Here is a 13,850-nt window from a genome sequence, read left to right on the forward strand (position 1 = left end):
CCTGAGACCAAATCTCAGAACAAACAGGAAAAACGAATGTTTGAAAGTCAGGAGTTCTCCCTAAAATGCCATTTTAATCTTGTCAAACCCCCCTGATGGCCAAATTGAATCTTACATAAAACAATTAAAACGAAACTTTAACGCCCTTTTGTTGGTATAATTTTTTCATTGTTGTCTCTTGTAATTACAGGAACATTTTTTTAATCAGCATAACATTTTAAATAATAGTTATTATGCATGGAATGTGTGTCCAATAACAACAACCCTGTTAGCATCATTTTTTTAACTGGTAGAAGAAGAAGAAAACAGTCAATAACATGATGAGCTGGAATTAGCATCATCAAACAGTTTTCCAAAAGAATGAGAAGAGCAAAGCAATGTCCTCTCTAATATTTTTCATAATTTCATAACATTGTCAGTCTTGATTGAATGTCTCACTCTACCCAATATTATCAGTAAAAAGGTAAATTCTTCAGATTTTTATCTTAACCTTTATTTTTTACAGCAGTTGTTTGTCTTATTGGTCAGCAGCAACACCAAGCAAATATCTAGCTTCTACACCTGAGAAAAAACTAACATTAACATGGATTAGCAACCCTGTTACTGTGATTAGAGTAGGGTTTGGAAACAGCAAATAAAGCATGGAATAAAAATGGTACAACTGATGTGTAAGCTGAGCCAATCAAACCTTTGATACCTACCTAACGTACCATTGATGAATGTGGAGCAGAAAATTGTAAAAGAGATGGTTAATTTTTCAGAAAAAATTTGAAGCCCGAATGTGCTCCAATTCTGGAATGACCCACCTATTGTGACTACTTCTTCTACCTGCAGGAGCCGCACATGAAAACATGCAGTACATTACGTGCAAGTTCATTGTTTCCAGGCTTTATGATAAAATAAGCAAACCATCTCCTGTTCTCACTCAACGGACAAATTAGACTGCATGCCAGGCTACTGATCTTCTCATCTAACTTTCAGTAAGTTATTTCCCACTATGTTGAATTACACACTGAGAAAATCCAGGTCCATTTTGGTGGAAATATGAAAAAAAGAATTACAGTGGACCTTAATCATAACACAGAAAGTTGAGTTTGTTGTGTTTGTATAAATGTGCTAACAGCATTCTTGGAACACAACTATACACATTGTAACATATTCAGAGGGAAAGAAAAGACTAAATCACTTACGTAAAATCTGTATCCAACCATTCACACGAACATATATTTAAGCATGCTAACACACACACACACACACACACACACACACACACACACACACACACACACACACACACACACACACACACACACACACACACACACACACACACACACACTCTGCAGCCCACAGCCCCAGCACCGCCCATGTATCCACATCTCGGGGTGCCATTGTGCGTGACCGCTCAAGCAGGTAATTCACTGACAATGAATAAAATGAGATGTAATTATTTTTCAAGCAGTCACTTGTTGAGTAGAGCTGATTGGGCTGAGAAACATGTGTTGCTCCCGGACTCCATTATTGCCATGCCGCCGTGTGTTTTACAGTAGCCAGACAGAGGTTAACGCTTCGCAATCAAATTGTGTGCCAGCGTGCGAGCGAGTGCGTGAGTTGGCTGTCGACTGGCGAGGAGAGGGTGGGTGGCGGAGGCGGGAGTGTGGTGAGGGAGTGTGGGGGGGTCTGAGGGAGGTGAAAAATAAGCCTCTGGCTATCATCACAGGAAATGGCCTGAGACATCCACTTCTCTGTCTCTCTGCCACCCACCCTCCTCTCGCCGTCTATCTCTCACACTGTTGCTATCTCTCTTGTTCATTCGACCTTTTTCTCTTTCTCTGCCTCTTGAGCTTTCATTCCCTCTATCTCCTCCTCTAACCTTCTTTCCATTTCCTAAGATAGCTTTCTCATTCACTTTCCATCTCTCTCTCTCTCTCTCTCTGCAGCAGTTATCGGTTTTTCCCTCTCTATCTCTCCTGTTCTCCATCTCACTCTCCAGACCTCAGAGTTTTCCTTTCTCCCTCCATCCCTCCCTCCCTCCCCATGCGCCTGTTTTGTTCTCTCTCCTCCTCACTCTTTTTATCCTCTATTCTTTCTTTCTCTCTGTCTCTGTATCTCTTCTGCTCTTTCTATCTCGCTCTGCTCCCTCCGGTGTACCAGAACAGGTGGAGGACAAGCTGATAAGTCTCAGTCTGACGCATTCTCACCAGCAGCCATCGCATGCTCTCTGATCCTGTGTTATTTGAAACACACCTTTACTGTTATCTGTGTGCATGTACGTGGCTCGCTCTCTATCTATGTATATATGGTTAAATTACAGCCAGGAGAGATACATCCACCGCCTTTGAACTGTTCCCACAAAGGCAGCTCTGCCTCACCCACCCTACCAAAGCAGCAATTCCATTCGATTTCATCCAGTCCTGTCTTGGTAATTTGCATCCTTTTTCTCAGCTGCTCTCTTTTTTTTTATCTTATTCTCTCTCTCTCTCTCTCTCTCTCCCTCTCTTTCTCTCGGCTTAGTGTCTTTCATCTTAAAGCAGTCCTCATAATACCCACACATACACAGAACTCTTGTCACAGAGACATGCACAGGCACACACACACACATCACACTCTCATATCTCTTATTTCCTTGGCTGGATAAAGTTGAGCAGGACTGGAGTCAGATCGTTTAACATATTACCGGCTCCCAGGGGTCCCTGTTTATGCCCGCTCACTCCAGAGCAGATGAGTGTGATTCCAGTAGCTGCTGCGCATTAAGCAGATCTCTGCAGCTCCATTGGGCCCCCGAGGACCTCTACATACGACGAATGCTCATAGTGGATAAGGCATACGGACGATATCTCCAACTTGATGTTGTACTAAAGATGCAGAGACATGCAGATGGGGAGTAAACACATGTCATGCAGTACAGAAACACACAAGCAGGTAATCAAGTGAGTTAATGCAGCATGTTAAATTGTTCTACCGTAAACACTGCAGCTCACACGTGGACGTAGGATGAAGCTGGGTATATAGTTTACAAGGTTAGATCTACAGCAAAGAGCCAGCAAGAAAGAATATAAAAGAATTTGTTAGATGCAATCAAGAGACCATTTGACTATTTTTAGTTTGTCAACAATACTGAGACAAATATAAAGTTTGGTCTGAGGGCGATGCCACAGGAAAAGCCATGTTGTTACCTAAATCAAACCCATTTATTATTTTAGGATCATTCTGGCTCAGCTTGTCAGCACATTGTTGTCAGATTTTGCTCAACTCACATTTGTCTCACCAGTCTAATTTATCAGTGTCCTGTGTTGTTTGTTGGCTTCAGTAGTTCAGCTGTACTTCATCACTTTTAAAAGAACTTTTGTTTCTAGACTGAATAATGACTTCATTGTTTTCATGCTCTTCAGCTTTAACTAGTCACTGGTGACTTATGTTTCATTTCAAAAGCTGTAATAGTGGTTGTTAGGAGTTTTTCTCAAACTAATCAAAACATTTGTCATTTAGAAGTTTTCTTTTACTTCTCGATGTCAATTTACATCAGTCTGTAGAGGTGGATCAGTGTCAGTATTCCTTCTTTTTCTGGTGTTTCTTTCTCTCCCGATTTGTCTGTCAGACTGTAAGAACTATAAGAACTGTAAGAAACAGTTGTTAATTACCATGACACCATTGTTGAACCATTCTGTGATCAGCATGCAACAAGGCTAACTTGGGTAAGGAAAAGAATTATTCTATGCATGTAGACAAACACATGTTGTATGCTGAGAGGACGCTGACAGGAATACATTAGCTTATTTGTAACTAGTTTTAGATGTACCCTCCAGGTATGAAAAGTGAAGTCAATCTGGAAGAAATTTAAACCTGTTTTCTTCTAACAGCCAGCAGGGGGCAACTCCTGTGGTTACTAAAAGAAGTCAGATTGTGTGTGTGTGTGTGTGTGTGTGTGTGGGGGGGGGGGGGGGGGGGGTGCTGGAGCCTATCCCAGCTGACTCGGACGAAGGCAGGGACAGATCGTGACCACATTTATTACCTCAGTAAATACTATCTTAATGAGTTTATGGTCTCAGTCGCTAGTTTTCAGTCTCTTTTCATACGCCATGATGTTCATTTTGCAAAATATGGTCTCATTTAGGAAAAAATACGTGATCGAGAAGAGTATCTTTTAGGACTAGCTTGTGATTGACAAGTCGCTACTGTATGCAGGGTTTCATCAACTTCTCTGTCACACATCAAATCTGGTTTAAAATATCAGAGGTAACTGACAAATTCCAAACTGGAATCTTCAAAAATCACAACAGGCAGCGTCACAGGCATCCGTCTTTTCTACACACTGAAAGCTTTTTTGGACTCAAATGTAGAACATAGACTTGGTTGCACAAAAGGTTTATTGCAAAACAGTTTTGGAGAGGAAGAGGGATTTCTGGAAGTGAGGAGGCTTTTACAAGTAAACGGAAGACGTAGGAATCTTGAAGTGCGTAACGCCTGAAGGCTGGTGACTGAGTGTGGCGTGTGGCTTAGTGGGTGGCTGACTGACCATTTTGGAGGAGGTGAACATGGCGTCGGGGAGAGTGAGTAGCAGACTGGAGCTTGAGAGTGGGAGTGAGCTGGCAAGAAGATGACCAGAGGAGACTGGAATCAGAAGTACAGAGATGCTGCAGATTACACTGGATCAAGTACGAGGAGGCAAATATTACAAAGAGGGTTCGGGATGACAACTCTACAACATGAGTAGGTACAGCAATCTAGCAAGAAGTGGAGTGATGATTCTCCAGCAGGTGGGTGGATTAGGTTACTAGATGATTCTCAGATGTGTCAGGTGATTGACCATGAAGAAGACCAGGTGGCCACATCCAGGTACAGATACAGAGAGAAGCAATGGGGACAAGCAAGAGACAAAAGTGAAAGGGAGAAAATAGTGGAAACACATCGAACAGGGAACAGAAAAATGAAAGTATGACAGCATAGTTGTCACACAACAGAAAGACACCAGTTTCACGAATGTTCTACCTATATGGACAAGCAATATGCACTAAACTTCATTTCAGTTAATAGCTGCTGACCTGTTGCTTTGTGCCAGTCAGCAGTTAAAGACAGACAGATTGATAAAACTCCCAAACAATGCTGTAAGTACAATATAAAGTCTCTTATTTTGTGTGTTTCTGTATGATACTTGAAAACACAGACCTGCTTCTCATCTAAAAAAAAAGACTTTGAACAACACCGGAAAGAATAAACTTTTGTTGTTTTGAAGCGTTGGCCCTGGTATCAAAAGACCTGTCCATCATTTTGAAAGCAAACATAATTATTCCAAAATAATGTTTTTTTCCCTAAAAGGATTGCACACACAGGGACGCATTACAAAAAGGTGTAAAATAAAAGAATACCTTGACATCAAAAGGTACCTTTGTGAAGCTTAGTTTGTTGCAATTTGTGTCAGTCAACTCTGTATTCATGTTGAGGCCACGCTTTGAGATGCTTTTAGAGTATTAGAAGGCTTTTCAAAGACCATTATAACAGTGAGCTGTTCAGTGAAAACATTCTGCTAAGCTACAACATTTTTAAAAGTAACTTTTAAATAATACTGTACGTGAATTATTTGTTGGTCTGTGATACAGATTCTGCATTTTGTGGATTTCTTTACTGTAGTAGTATTATAAAGAGCAGTAAAAGTGACAGACAAAGCAAACACTTAAATAAGTCTCCAATACATCCATGCCTGCCCACGCAGACACATGCAGTATGAATATTTTCCAACAAACACACACACACAGGCCGACCTTGTTACTGTAACGAGTCACATTGCTCACCACACTCAAGTCAGCAGTGCGTTCACATGCTCCTCAGTACAACAAGGCCTCTATGCTGCTGCGTCCGTTGGGAGAAGAGGTTCAAAATGTATCCAAAGGGCTCCGGCTGAGACAACAGAGGCCCGTGTTCTCCTGCTGCTGCTGCTGCTCTGCTCCTGGCCTGGTGGAGGGGAGCACAGGGGCTGCTGATGGAGAAGAGGTTCAGGTTTCAAAAGGATTTTTTTTCTCTCCCTCTTTTCTACCCAAATGGATCAGGTCAAATACAAACACAACACAGGTGTGTGTCTGTCTGTGCATCTGTGCGGTGTGTGTTTATTATCACATTCTGAACAGAATTTGAACTGTGCAACAAAGCAGCCAGTGTGTGTGTGTGTGTGTGTGTGTGTGTGTGTGTGTGTGTGTGTGTGTGTGTGTGTGTGTGTGTGTGTGTGTGTGTGTGTGTGTGTGTTGTTCATGTCCAGGTTGCCAGTGGAGAGTCGCATGTTCTGTTCTCATCACCACCTGATCCCACCAGAGTCCATCACACAGCACAGCCGTGTGTGTGTGTGTGTGTGTGTGTGTGTGTGTGTGTGTGTGTGTGTGTGTGTGTGTGTCTGTCTGTCTGTCTGTCTGTCTGTCTGTCTGTCTGTCTGTCTGTCTGTCTGTCTGTCTGTCTGTCTGTCTGTCTGTGTGTGTGTGTGTGTGTGTGTGTGTGTGTGTGTGTGTGTGTGTGTGTGTTTGTGTGTGTGTCTGTGTGTGTGTGTGTGTGTGGGTGTGTGGGTGTGTGTGGGTGTGTGTCTGACTGAACACGTGTACTTGTGTGTACACAGTATGAAAATGTGTATATGAGAGTGGAAAAAAAGTCACATGGAGTCATTATGTCACACAATCCGTCCCATATGTGCCGAGTTATCCAGCTCTCCGGTCACTGAGCTACAATAGCAGCCCACTTTTTAAAACACCAGCACAATGTGCGCCCGTCACGTGGTGAAACCGAGCCCAGTCAGCGGATACCACCCTGGGGAGTGCCAGAGGGGGGATTTAAGTTCAGAACCAGGAAGTGTTTCGATGAAAGCAGCAGGGCCTTGGGGGAAGTTTGTCCACCCTTCCCCCTCCATTTTACTTTCCTTGCCAGCTTAAACACATCTGTCCTGGACTGACCACCGACCCCACCCCCATATCCTCACAGCTGGGGCTTCTGGTCTGTGCCACATTCGATGAGTTAAACAGAAATAGTGAGAATTGATCTGATGAAATTAATTTGAGCGCTGGAAAAACTCAAAATAGTGGCAAATATGATTAAACAATAGAGAAAACTGTTCAGAATTAAACTACTGCAGATAAAATTCATCACTATTTAACGATGTGTAAGCATTTTAGTCACTTATGGTTGTTAATTCTTCCATAATGTTACAGCTTTTTGCAGAATAACAAAATCAATTATTTGGAGTTCTTAAGGAATACCTGTAAGATTTTTGAACTCCATGGTTGACTGTTCTGCATGAACTTGAAGTCATGACACCCACGCCAAGAATTACAATAACATCGTTGTAGTCCTGTTAATTAATCACCACATGTTTGACATGTAAAATCCTGTCTTATTACCTTTGTTCTGCTGCTGTTTCTCATATTCAGTGCTTCATGGAGCCCAATAACACCTAAATTTGCCATTGCAGTCTGTTTACTAGAATTACCTGCACAAGTTCCATCTGCTCACTGACAGTTAGTTTACTATAGTGTTTTGGTTGCGTGTTATCAAGTCTAAGAGTCTACAGCCATGCTAGTGGCTCTGCAGGGTTGTATTTATTTAAAAGATAATATCAGCATGCTAAGATGCACATAGTGACAACACTTCAACATATTTGGAAGGTATTAGGGTTTACTTGGCATAGAGGGGCCCTCTGGGGATTGAGAGGTTGGCAGTAATCATGATCATTTTGTCTACAGTAAAGCCAATGAGTCTGTGCTACCTTGTTGGACAGAAATCTATGCATTTTCCTTTGTTTGTGGCCTTCAAACTAATTTTAAAGGTGCAGAATACCAGCTAGTGTTCTGCCTACTACATGAAGAAGCGGGAGGAGGAGGCCGCTAAACAGACCAAAGACTTGAAAAGCCTGATTCTGAATGGAAAAATTGTGATTAATTACCACCAGAGTCGGGTATAACCTGACTCTAGACGGTAAAACTGAGATCCCATTAGCTTCACAGCGGAGCATCCAAGCCCAGTCAAAACAGTGCAGCTTAGCTGGCTTATCAAGCGCCAGCCTCATGTGTAAACATTGTATAGCAGCTGTGGATGAGAAAGGAGCTCACTGCTGGAAGTTAAAGATGCCACATTTAAGTTTTTGCTCTGTTTGTTGAACAGTTGTTTGAAAAATTGTGAGTAAGTTTCTTCAGAGAGAGTAGGATTTGCTGAATTTATTCTCAGTTTTCAGTATTTTGGTGCTGTTGATTTTACTTTGGTGCGGGGTTCCAGAAATTCCTCTGTGTAGGAGTAACCCTGTGTTTGATGGTTATCAGTGGTCACCATCTTCCTTTCCCATGTCAGCATGCAAACATTAGCTGCAAATTATTTTTAGTTTTGCAGGTATTTGCTTGTGAACCAAAGTGTGAACTGTTGATGAAGCTAGATGAAGAGCTGTGGATCACACAAGTAAATGGATGGTCTGTATTTATATAGCCTTTTACAATACCTGCAAGGTACCCAAAGTGCTTTACAAGATACGTCACATTCACCCATTCACACACACATTCACACACTGATGGTGGAAGCTGCCATGCAAGGCGCTAACCACGACCCACGTGTCTTGCTCAGGGACACCTCGACATGAACACGACGGGCCGAGGATCGAACCGGCAACCCTCCAGTTGCAAGACGGCCACTCTACCCACTGAGCATGCCGCCTCACATCGTTCTGAGTCATTCTGAGCACCAACTTTGCCTTTGTTCTTGTTAGACGATGCATGAAAATGTTTCCTTTTACTTCAGTCTGTGGGTTTCCAGACCTCTAGCTAAGTGTTGTGTACTTTTGCTCTGCATAGTTTTTGTCTGCAACTGGGTTCTACTTAACAGTCCACTTAGGGTGCTTTCACACCTGTTAGTCCGTTAGAGTGGTTCGTTTGGACCCAAAAGTTGTTACAATGTTGCTAATTTCAACTGGTTCGGTTCGCATTCACACCAGTGTTTTCGCAGTTGAACCAACTACGATGAATGTTATATCTCCCCCCAGTCGTTTGGCGGCGCTGTTCACAAAAATAATGACGTAGGTGAACGCTGATTGGCACAGCACGTGAAGAGGGAAAAATCCCAGAAGAAAACAGGCTGTGTTTATTCCATGGATCGAGGTTTATTCATAAACAATGAACTATGTTCTCCTGTTCCTTCTTGTTGCCATATATTCGTATCATTGCTTTATGCAGCAAGCACAAATACTGCTGTTGTTCCAGCATGAAGCTCGCATTCGGTACGAGAACATTACACAGTTATTTTTGGCACGGAGAAGATGCATTGCAAGACGTTGTCCCAAAATTCCCTGTGCAGGTTGCTACGGAAGCTCCCGTACACCAAAAAGTCTGCTGCGCCATCAAGCCGGTCCGAATGGAGACAGGTTTGTGTTCTCACCAGGAGCGAACCGAACTGGAGTTCACATAGAAGCGGACCGAGACCACCTCTCGAAGGTGGTCTCGGTCCGGTTCTTTAGTCCGCACCAAAAACATCTGGTCTGCTTTCACACCAGCCCAAACGAACCGTACTTGCTGGTGTTGCGGACTCCAGTCTGCTTTAAGCGGACCAAAAGGCGTATGTGTGAAAGCACCCTTACTGTGTGGCACTTTCTAGTTACCAAAGGTGTTTGGATTTAGTGCACCATACTTGACTTTCAACAAATCCTTGTCTTGTTTATTTACAGATTTATTACATACCTTCACTAATAAATTACTTTGCTTCCTACTAACCCCAGCAAGTAAAGTGTCTGGCACTGCATGGGCTATCATGCAGAAGGCAACATGAACTCCAGTACCTCTTTGCCACCCACTGACCAACTCCCACTTTCAAAATTATGCATGCAGCTCTGTTGAAAGTGGAGCAGGTCTGACTTTAAGGAGGCAGTTCTACCTTCAAGTGCTCCACATAAACCCTTCCTTCCAGTCATAAATATGACTAACAGTATAGCAGAAAGTCTTTGGTTGACGAAAAATTGGAGCCAATGTAAACTTTTTCATTTTCCAAACCGAACAGCACACAGATACTGGGAGCTTCTACTGCATAGAAGATAGAATACATGAATAATAGAATGCATAATAAGTAATAAAATGGAAACATGACAACGATAGTAAAATGAAAAGTAGGGACATATGGCACTAAAAGAGATTAAAAAGTGAAAAAATAAAAGCCTCATATTTGCCAGCAGGTGTTGGCACAGCCTCTGTATTTTTATTTCTCCCTCAAGGTCACACTTCTGCTTTTAATGTTCTTCATGTGCTTTAGAATTACAACATTTCCACCAGTATTTGAAAGCAGCATAATTACTGAAGCGGTGCTGGCCAGCCGGCCCACCCGCCCTCCGTCCGCCCGCCGCCCCCCGCCCCCCGCCCCCCACTCTGCACCCCTCTCAGGGTCTTACTGGGTTGTTAGAGAGCTGGTTGTGTTTTCTCTGTGTGGCCAGGCCTCGCTATCACATTACCGCACACATGCTGATGCAGCAGCTCCTGAAGCCGCCCCCCAACTCCACCCCACCCCAGCCCCTGTCCCAGCCTCTTTCACCGAGCTGCCCAACAATGGAGTGAAACAAATTACGATTTCAATTTAAGTAATGCCACATTACAGTTTCCAATCACAGAAATAAGTCGTTACTTTTGTTATCACCACTTCTAAATGTAAGATTAAAAGTTGAATTATCCAGGAAATGCTCCCCCACCCATCCCCACCTCCCCAGTCGTCCTGATTAATTTTCATAGAATTAGTCATCGTCCCCTTGTGCATCGCGCTCAGCTCAGATGAGAAATGGCTGAAAAGTTGCCTGCAGGAAATATTCTCTCAACTTTGATTTTATCAAGCAGCAGAGACAGGAAGCGAAATTAAGTTGAGTCCCAATTTTAGAGGATAAGAGGATGCAACTGACAATTCTGCAGCTGTGAGAGCAAGGTAGCATAGTGCTGCAAAAGTCAGTTTCTGAGGGGGTAATAAGCAAATTAATGGATTACTTTTGAAAGGACTCCAAGTATTTGTGAATTATAGTACCTGGAATATTAATCATCCTCCTCCTTGGCTGTTGGTGCTCTTTCACAGTCAAACTACCCAATAATTTAACAGCCTTTCTTGGAAGTCATCAGGGAAACTAAACAGAGAGGACAACCAGTGTTCCTGCAATATGTTTAAAATTAGGCACCACGTGGAAATTATTGGTGTGAGGATCAGCGGGGACAGAATCTTATGCTTGACTTGTTAAACAAGCAAGACCCTCCTCAGCTTTAATAACATTTTCTTTGGAACCTATCATTAGCTGAATGAAACGTGAATAACTTTGCACAATCTTTAAAGAATACTGAAGTATTTAATTGGTACAACAGAAGGAGAATACTGAGTGCTGTTCACAGTTTTTTCCATTAAAATTTCTATTTGAAGCAGGAGTGGTTAAACATTACACCACCAATAAGGTGTTGTTTCATTTTCATCATGACATACTAACTGGTTGCAACTAAAAAGCTCTGGCTTGTTTGTGTTTCTTTAAAGCAACTGTCTGTCTCAGTTGGAGCTAAGCCCAGGATGTAGTAATGGTGCCCATGCACAATGTTTTTGGCTCTTTTGGCTAAATATTCGCATGCAGCGAGGCATGCTCTGTCAGTAAAATGGCTACTTCACCAAAAAAACAAGGAGAATAGGTTTATTGTGTGATCCAAATTCTCAACAATTCTGCTTGAAAGATGCTGTTGTTTCCAGTAGTGAAGAGGAATTTGAAAATGACATCTTCCTGTGTACCACCAAATCTCACACTACCTCTGATGATGTTTCTGATCTCTTTTTGAGTAATCAGTCTTACAAGACACTCTTACAACATTTTGGGAAATGAAAAATTGGTTAAAAAATGAATTCTACACTTCAGTATCTTCCTTCTTTTATGATCACCCCTTTCTCCAAAAGTACAGTTTGTGCAGTCCTTCAAATACAGTGGAAATAAACTTGTATGAGCTCAAATCTATTGAAAACGTGTTATAGAAAGAATTTGAAAAGTTCAATACAAGTCTGTGGCTCTACCTACATGGATGGGGAGAGAAATTTCAGTGGCCAACTAAGTTTAAAAAATGTATGTATGGAATCATCAGTTAAATTTGATTTAAAAAAGTGCTTTAAAATTTTGGTGACTTGGTCAAAAAAAAAAAAATTCCTCAAAGGATGTACTTCTTCATATGCATGTAGTTTCACAACGTGAAGCTTAAATCAGTCCCACAACACGATTAGCTGGATGTTTCCTGTTTTGGTAGACTATTGGTTTTGGGGGAGGGGCAGGACAACTGTCATACAATCGCCATCTTTGGTGTTATAGAATCCTCCCATATACTATCTTTCCTGTCTGTAAGTGGTAAATCCACCCACTTAAAATGTCTCTGTATTCAACATCAAACATTTTAATGGTGGCACTCACAATATAAAGGTTCAGCAAGCTGACTTGTACCAGTAGAGCAAAAGTATTTTTCATCAGAAGCAATTTTTTGAAGGTAATTTATTTTTACATGTAATGTTATTCATTTTCTGTTTGCCAATGTTCGCCACCAGTGACAACCCTCAAGCAACATTTGGACAATAATATGAAGTTTGCCACTACTAGCAAACATGTCCACTGGTGATTTATCACCACAATTTGATAGTAGCTATAAACCTATCACAACCCTTGGTAATAAGTTTGACAACAGCTTCAAATATGTCACTTTATATTTGCAACAGATTCCATTTCTTGCGACAATGTCCTCTCGTAGACAGTCGTAGCAGTAAAAAAATGACAGAAATCTGTAGAAGTTATTTTCATATGTACCTTAAATCTGTGGAAAACTTCTGGTGGACTTCTGGCTCATTTACATTGTATTGTTTTCTGTGCTCTGCATTGCTGCCTTACAAAAATTGATTTGAGTTTGAATCTGCTAGTCAGCTGTCCACAGTTCAAAGACACAACCCTGTGAAGGATAAAGTGAGTACAGCTAAAGGATTGGACTGTTTGCCATATGTTATCCACAAAGTTAGCCAGAAGTCCACCACATGTGTGCCACAAACCCAGTTTGCATATGAAAATATGACCTTGGTCCAATTTTGTGCCGACATTGCCAAAATGTAACCACAACTGTTAACAAAAAGTTAAAATGCTTTAAGGGAATGTAGCTTTTGTGGAGGCTGCCACACTAGTTGAGACACAGAAGAGCTCTGTTCTTAGAAAGTTATTTGATTCAGAAAAGTTCTTATGACACAGTTTTAGGATAATGTATGTTTCTTTCTGTTGTAAGTAGCGTAACTGCCAAAGCAACGCTGGTATTCATGACAAGTAGTACTCCATGATTCAATAAAATTTAAGAAAAATTTTATAGCAGACAGGAAGAAGCTCTTAAACTGTATAAACACATCTAAATTTGACCTTTCCACAAGATAAAGCTGATGATAGCAGACAGCACAGTAAAGCCACCAGGTTTGGTTGGGAACTGTAGCTATAAGTAGAGCCTTCTGTAGCAGCAGACTGAAGGGAAAGAAAAAGAATGGGTGAGGGTGTTTATTTTTCCTCCCAGCAGAAAAGGCCTTCATTGATGGTTCTGGATATGCTGCCCTTTTTGGAGACACAGTGTGGGTCTGACCTGGCCTTTCTTTCCTTTTTTCTCTCTTCCACCCCACACACTCCCCCCACCCAGGAGCTGGAGGGGAGCTTGTAAAGTCAGCAGCCGTACGTTTTGTTATAAAAATAATCCGGGTTTTATTGGGATTGCCATGGGAGGGTGGCATAGAGGGTAGTGAGGGTTAAGTGGTTATACAGCACAATTCACCTCTCTTACCAGAGAAGAACTACACTGTTATATACTGTAGTGACTGCTCTATACACACACTGG

Source organism: Acanthochromis polyacanthus, chromosome 7, assembly GCF_021347895.1.
Source record: "Acanthochromis polyacanthus isolate Apoly-LR-REF ecotype Palm Island chromosome 7, KAUST_Apoly_ChrSc, whole genome shotgun sequence".
In the NCBI taxonomy this organism is placed as follows: Eukaryota; Metazoa; Chordata; class Actinopteri; family Pomacentridae; genus Acanthochromis; species Acanthochromis polyacanthus.